Here is a 7,998-nt window from a genome sequence, read left to right as displayed (position 1 = left end):
CCCAATAGGGTGTCAGTACTTCCACACCCGTTGATACTGAAACAATATGTATAGGAGAAATCCTCAAAGGACTCTATAAACAACACCACTGGAAGCCCAGAAAAGTCAATAAATCATCCAGAGCAGGCCTGCATGCTGAAACTCACACACACACACACACTGATATTCTGAAAGCATGCTTGAGAAAAAAAAAAAAGGGGCTGTTTTATTTTATCTGTGTTCTACTGCCAGGGAACATTAAGCTTTCCCAGTACTTAATAGTATGTGAACTGGTAAGGCAGGAAGGTCAAATGGCAATATGGAAACACTTTAAGAACGGGCTGCATAAGTCCCTTGCAGTATGAGCACAGACGGCAAACGTCTCAGTTTTCCCGTTTTAGAGAGGGAAATTATCTTTGTCACCTGAATTGGACGGCATCTAAAAAGAAAATAAAACTTGTCAAAATAACCAACGTCACATCAGCAAAGTGATTTAATGTAAATAGTCTGGAAAAAATCATTCATATTAACCAATGGTCCATAAAATAAGAGGGGCTAAACTTCCTGCAGGTTCACTAAGTATAATTGTCCAGACAGCTACCAGTTAGAAAACACAGGACTGTTGTAAACATGTCCAAACATATTTCTATATGCAGAAAAAAAGAGATTATTTCTACTGTTCGTAGACATATATGTGCACTAAAAAGGTTTAGATTCTGATCAACACATCTGATAGCATGTTGTGTATAAATTAATCTTTTATTGCTATTTTAATAAAAGGTCATGGGAACTGGAAATATCTTTGACTTTGCTTGATTTAGTGCGATTACTACCAGCTATGGCTGTGTTATGTTTTAGCGGTGTCAGAGAGAGCTGCATGCTCTGGATCATATTTCTGGTTTGTTTTAGTGTTGGGCTAAACTCTGAAGGAAATGAATACAAAATTAAATTCTGCACAATGAATAGAGTTTTTCACAATATAGAGTAATTTTTAGCACATCGCTTTATGATCAGGGGCAGAATGTTCTTTTGTATCCACAATGGTGACAGCAGCTTTTCATCCATAATATACAAGTATGCATGTTCAGTGCTCAGGCTTTTTGATTCACATGAATGGGTATGTTTATGGGGTCTTCATACACAGAAGACAAACAGAGAAACTGTACTTATTTATTTTATTGCATACCAAATGCAGAATTTTTGGTTTTAATTCTACAGAATACAGCCTAAACTCAAGCCAGGTATCATGCTTCTGTAGAAAAAAGCTCATTGACATTATTAAGAACTTAAAACAAACCCAGTGACTCAATCAGACAAGTTTAAACAGTATGCCAATGACTCTCTGCAGTGAACCTGCACTAAATGACCTCAGCCACACCTGATATCTTCTGAAAATAATCCCTTTCATTGAGTGTCCGATAGAGGGAAGAATGTGGTGGAAAGTGTAAACACGATGAGTCACATGAAGGTTGGCGTCAAACTGAAAAACGTTTTGCGAGCAAGCGACAAAGGTTTGGGTCAGACACTCACAAATTGGAGCTGGATTGCTGTCCAGTTGACTAAGTCTTCAAAATTTACACTGCTCGACCACATCAGGTCTGCGTTGTGGCTATGCCATGCTTCCTTCGTGTTTAGAATTAAAGAAAATGTATCTGTGTGTTCTGCATACAGTCAACATGGATAATTGCCTTAGCCTACATGTGATGAACATATGTTCACAGACCTTTTTCCTAATGCCAAACACAGCCTGTGGATAAACGCACACCACCCTGCAGCTCTTAATAACTTACCACAGATATGTATTCAAATGAATTCATCCGCTTATGGTGCGGTGTGATCGTGTGTCAGCCATGGAGAGATGAATTTGTAATTGTCTCCTTAAGTATCATGATACATTACTTCCCTGTTTTGATTAATAACAAATGACAGATCGCTCCGAAGGCAGATTTTAGATAATCTCCTCCTTGTCGATGGTCTCCAGATGCACAGAACAGTCTTTGATTATTTTTCAATGTAGCTTCATCCATGATTGAACCATTCGGAAGATGGTTTTGAGATATAAATAATTGCAGCGAGGTGAAGAGCTTTGTCTGCAGATTTTACTCCTGATTAAAATGACATAAATTAATTCTTGAGGTGAATTTTCATTGTTTTTTGAAACATAGTTTTTCTTTCTTTTTGTGGTATAGTCATAACTCTGCTTTTTTCTATGTTTTTTGTGTTTTCTCTTTCGTTGTGTTTTTTATATATATCTGTCTTTCTCACTCTGTATTCTTGTGCTTGTATGCACTTGGGCGTGGCGTTTCAGCCCTCATTCAGATTGCATCAGCCATTTCAACAGCTCCTCATCATTTCGTTGATGTTCAGGTCTCATGTTGTTTGCTGCCAGATGGATTGATCTGGCACTGTGTGTTTCTGCTTCTTTGTCTTTTTCATCTTTGCTTTCCACAAGCTCCTCAGCCTTTATATCAACTTCTGATCCCTCATAACTGCAGTTGTAGACTGTCCACACTCCCATGCAGGGTTAGTACATTTTTGTATCTCTTTTTAACTTTAAGAGTATTTTCTTAGCCAGCTTGCAAGGTAGTTTATTAGATCTTAAGATCTACAATGTAGAGATTGGGATTGTATCTACTTGTTGTGGGAGATTTATCGCCATGGGAACCTAAAATATAGGGCAGGTGTATGTTGTGTATATTCTATTTTACTCTATTCCACAGTCATTTTTCAGACACCTTTTGCTAAAGTGCATAAAATTTTTATCAGTGTGAATTTTAATCCAACCCTAACAGAGTGTTTGTGTTTCTCAGGATTTAAATTCAGTTTACTGTAGGCTAATTTCCATTGATAGTTTGGGCTGATCCACCTACCCTCAAGTTATTTTTTTGCAAGATGCTGATGTGGATCTCTACCACACGCTTAGAAAAAACAACAGCAAAAAGTAGCCAAGGAGTAAAATATGAACCCCAGGTTTCTGACTGAGGAGTGAGAATGTGCTGACTGCTTGGCTTCAGCAAGCTCCATATCTCCTTCTGTCAGCTCCCCTTCCTCTTTCCCTGCCTGCCATGCCAGCTCTCTCTGACTGCCAATCATTGCCTGCCTCCCTGCCTCTCAGTCATCCATCAAACTGTGCTTCCATCACATTGCGGGTTCCTCAGCCTGCTTCACCATCATCCATCCTCAGTCCTCTACTGGCCAATCAAACTGTCCCCTCTAACTAGCATCCTGTTGAATCCTGTACCATCTTTTCACCCTTAGTCTGAGTTTTGGCTTTTGGGTTCAATAGTCATGACAGGTAGTTACAAAAACAGCAGCTAAAGAAATTGATCGACTTTGTCTTGATACCAGGGTCTCAAGGGTTAAGTTATGATGATGATGATGATGATGATGATGATGATGATGATGATGATGAAACTAAAACTTTATAAATGTATTGTGGTATAAATTACCTTAGGTTAGCTCAGTGTTCAGCTTTTCGTCATAGTTTCACTTTACAAGAACTCAACAGAGCCTCCATGTAAATGAAGCTGCCTGAAGAGAAGACAGCAAATGGGGTATTTTAGGTTAGTAGAAATATAAATATAAACAGAGTAGATTCATATGAAATACTTACTTTTGAAATAGCTAAGTTTCAAAATTATGAAATAGTAAAATGTTTAAGAGAACTCGAATGATCCAGCTTCATACTGTCTTTACTATGTTTTATGTAATTATTATGCTGATACCTTATAATCTCATTCCAGAGTTGGTCACTTCACTTGCCTGGTATACTATTTTTGCCACTATTTTGGTTGGATAACCATGAAACTCAGTTTAGACTCTGCTTTATCCAAAGCTATCAACGGTTCCCTTTATCACCAGCGTCATGCTGACAAGTGCAGCTCTGAGGAAATTCTCCTGAATACAACATTACAGATTTAAAGTGAATTAGTTACAGATACAGATAAATGATGCATGACTCTTCAAGCTCTGATGATTTATCAAGTTTTTACTTTTGTAAATATCTCTCACTTTACAAAAATAGTAACCTGTTCAGGTTGACATTAAGTAATTAAGTAAGATGATCTTACACGGCTACAAATGGCTACAAAACACAACATTGTTTTGTAGCCATTATTTAAAAAAAAAAAAAAAAATCCCAATTTAAGACATGTAATGTAAATGTCTTTAGAAGAATACTTAAGAGTTTTACTTTAGAAAAAAAAAAATCTTTGCTTGGAGGCTGTAAATTGTGGCAGTGGTGAAACACACAATTGTCATTCAAAAGTTCAGAATTTAGCCTCTGCCTGACACAGTATTCTTATAATAATTTTCCTTTTAACTCGTCATTTGACTTGGAGCCCAAGTTATGTATATTTTGGCTATAAAAGGCTAGGGTAAAAAAAAAAAAAAAAAAGTCAGAACGTGCTTGAACGTAGGTGGCACTACTCTTTGAATAACTTCTGATGGGAGTGCTATCGGTCTCTCCAGAAAACATGTCATACGTGTGTAATATAGCTATAAACTTGGCAAAAATAGAGGAAGTTAGATTTTGGGATAAAGAAAAAGGCAGTATGATGGTCCATGAGGCCGACATTGTCTCTTTCAATTATCGCACTTTGAATCTTTTGACCACACAGCATTCATTTCTGAGGACGTGCGCTGACCACGCTTCAAACACACTCAAAAGATGTGAGGCAGCCATGATACATGTGTATACATTAAAAAATTTCTCTGTCTTAGGCTCTTGTTTTTATGATGGGTAGCATCACGGGGCTGTACGAGTACACGAGTGTAAAATCAATCAATCAAATGTGCGCAATTGACAGTGGAAAATATTGACAGAATGGACATCTTGTACTTTATTTAATGGGAATCAGTAGGAATTGCCTCCCGTCATCCATTCTCAATAAGTGTTTATGAAATAAAAATCATCAAACATTTACATATTTATGTAGTGAGATGTCACTTACCAACTTCATAACAGTTTGTCGGGAAAATTAAACTACATGGAAAGTGTGTAAGAAAAACAGTAATTTTGAGATTTTTCTTTCTATTATGATAAAACTGTGAGAATCCGCAATTTATTTACTTGTGAGATCAGGTTTGATGGTGATGGAGACTGGTGAAGAAAAAAAAAACTGAAAACAAATAATGCATTACTTTAAAAGTTGTGTCAGATATCAGGAATAAACAAATACATTAAGGGTAGCTTAAGGTAGGATGTGTGATCTTTTATTCACCTCCTGTTCAGGATTTTTATCCGAGGTCCTACAATCCTCACCCTGTAATGAATCAAACAAAAACAGCAGAAAAAATTAATATAAAAGTACTCCAGTGGTAGTACATTGGACACAAATGTAAAAAGTCTGCATTTCATAAAGCCATTTCTCGGGTTCACTCTTCAGTCATTATATAAGCAGATGGTTAAAGTTCCTCAGTTGGTGGATGTTGGTTTTTCGATGATTTACTGGCAACACACCATAGTATATTAAGATGTTTTTGATGGAGACTAACTTCTGTGCCAGTTCTCAATTTCTACTAATCTAAAACATGGTTGGTAAAATCTGTTTTAGCTGAAATGTTGTCACTTCTGCCAAAAACTGGAAAAATATCATAAAACCATGACAAAATGATAGGTTGCAGGCAAAATAATTAAGACCAAGATCCCTCTTTACTGTTGCAGTCGGAGTCTTAAATGTCTCTCACCACCTTGTTTTGCTCTTTAAGGCGATTTTCTTCAGATTGCAAATGCATTGTCATGATTTTAGCATGAAATTGCCACAGAAATATAATTTGATTTGCACCTGAACCCGTTGTGCGTGACAACTGAAACTGCACACACACACACAAACACGCACAGACAAACACGTTTAATTATACACAGAGTAGGATTGGTCGTGTGAGCCATGTGCTTGTGGAAATCTGTTGGCATCTGGCTCTTATTTCCTTACTCCATGTCACAGACGCAGAAGCTTGAAGCATGAGTCACAGCACTCAGACCTCCAGGGCATCCAGGCTCTCCTCTACAGACAATACATGATCACTGAAAATGTCACAGCCATTCTGCCAAATTACAGCTAAAAAGAATTGATACAACTGTAAAAAAAAAAAAAAAAAAAAAAAAAAAGTCATGTCTTAACACCAGAAAGGCTTTAGTAATCCAGAACAGATGTTCACAACTAATGAGACTTAACTTACTGTATTTTCATTTAGTGTTAAGCGGTTTGAAAAAGGAAACAAAATCATCCTTTTTTTTTTTTTGCCTTGTGTAGTTCACGATTGTGCAGTTGATCCTGCTCCACAACTGCGACAAACATGCCGTTTCACATTTTATCATCAACTTTGTTCATTGCACAAGATGCTGATGGACCCATACACAGGGATATAAAACACAGACTGCAAAGAAAATAAAGGTGCTGACATGTCAAAAACCTGAAAGTTGTGTCTTAAACAAGACAGAACTGGACCCAACAAGTAGATGTGAGCGCTTAAGATGGAGCACATAACCAGTGGAAAACATGCCATTATGATTTTTACTCAGAATATTTAATGATTTTCCTGTCTGCGTTTATTCCTCCACAAATATTTTTGATGCATTTGCCAGCAAAGTGAATTAATAATGGAAGTGTGGGAACAGGACTGGGGCCACAGGCCATGCTTTGTTATCTTCCTACAATGCTCTGGTCCATGAAGGTCTGTAGGGAATGTTTTTGAGGCAAACAGCCACAACAATGATGCACTGACTCACTTGCAAGCTGTACAGGCCGCTTGATTATTTCCAGCATCTATTCAAATATGCGTCACAGTGTTTGAAAATAGTCAGATACACAATTAACAGACAGAAACCGTGCCAAGTACATGGCAGATATTACAGAGGATTCAAACAGTCAGGCGCCGGCAGGCATGCAGATTTTTTCAGTCTTCTATAACTCACTGCTGCTGCTCTTATCTCATTCACAGCTGACTATAAAGAGAATCCCACAGGCATCTTCTTGACTGTTGGAAATGTAAAGTAAAACGTTGTATATTTTGGTTCACTGTGGCAAAATAACGTAGCGATGGAGTAGAGCATCCTCATTTAGAAAACTGGATTCATAAAAAGGCAATTTACTAATTCATCAAAATAGAATTCTTTGAGTTTTGCAACCATTTTCCTGTTTTATAAAACTCCATAAAAATGTTTAAAACTCTTGAGTATGAGAAAATTGAAAATTGAAAAAAGGAGAAAGTCTGGTTTTCTTCTGAATGAAATTACACTGAACAGTTTTCAGTGTTTCTCCTGTATTCACAATGAAGCAGGTAAAGGAAACAAACAGTGCATTTAATTGTGTTCTTTGAGTTATTCCTATTTTTTAAAAAAAAAAAAAAAAAGAAAATTTAGTAAGATGATTATAAATTATGCATATACATATAAAACACCAATTATTGAGAAAGGATTACTTACATTTAATTATGCAAGCAGTGGATCTCATTTTAACTCTTGGACCATGCAATATGTTCTTAACAACTATAACCGCATCACTTAAATTAAACTAATAAATGACATTATTTAAAAACATCAACATTTTGGATTAACTTTGAAAACAATTGTCTACAGGCAATAATAATCAGTATTTTTATTCATTTCATTTGTATACATTTCATTAGTATACATATACATACATTCATTTGTATTTTTGTACAGCTAATTGTTATCCCACAATGCCAAACACGTTGGCGAATATATTAAAAGAGCTTTTTTCAGTTTTTCTTGTTTTTATTTATTTATTTATTTATTTTTACAAACAATTATATTGTATTGCACAGTACACAAACATTTTGGTTATATTCAGTAAAATAAATAGAGAAGAGCAATGCAGAGCACACATTACAGTCACGCCACAATTCTTCTTTTTTTTTTTTTTTTTTTTACCATCCACCAGAATATTGGTGCTTTAAATGCAATTTAATTTAAAAAGCATAAATAATGTGCTCATACCGGCTTTGCTTTTTACAGGTAAATACACAATATGGCTTAAGTCTGAATCCTCATTGATT

The sequence above is a fragment of the Telmatherina bonti genome (assembly GCF_933228915.1).
Source record: "Telmatherina bonti genome assembly, chromosome: 7".
Classification (NCBI taxonomy): domain Eukaryota; kingdom Metazoa; phylum Chordata; class Actinopteri; order Atheriniformes; family Telmatherinidae; genus Telmatherina; species Telmatherina bonti.
This window is presented reverse-complemented; position numbering follows the sequence as displayed.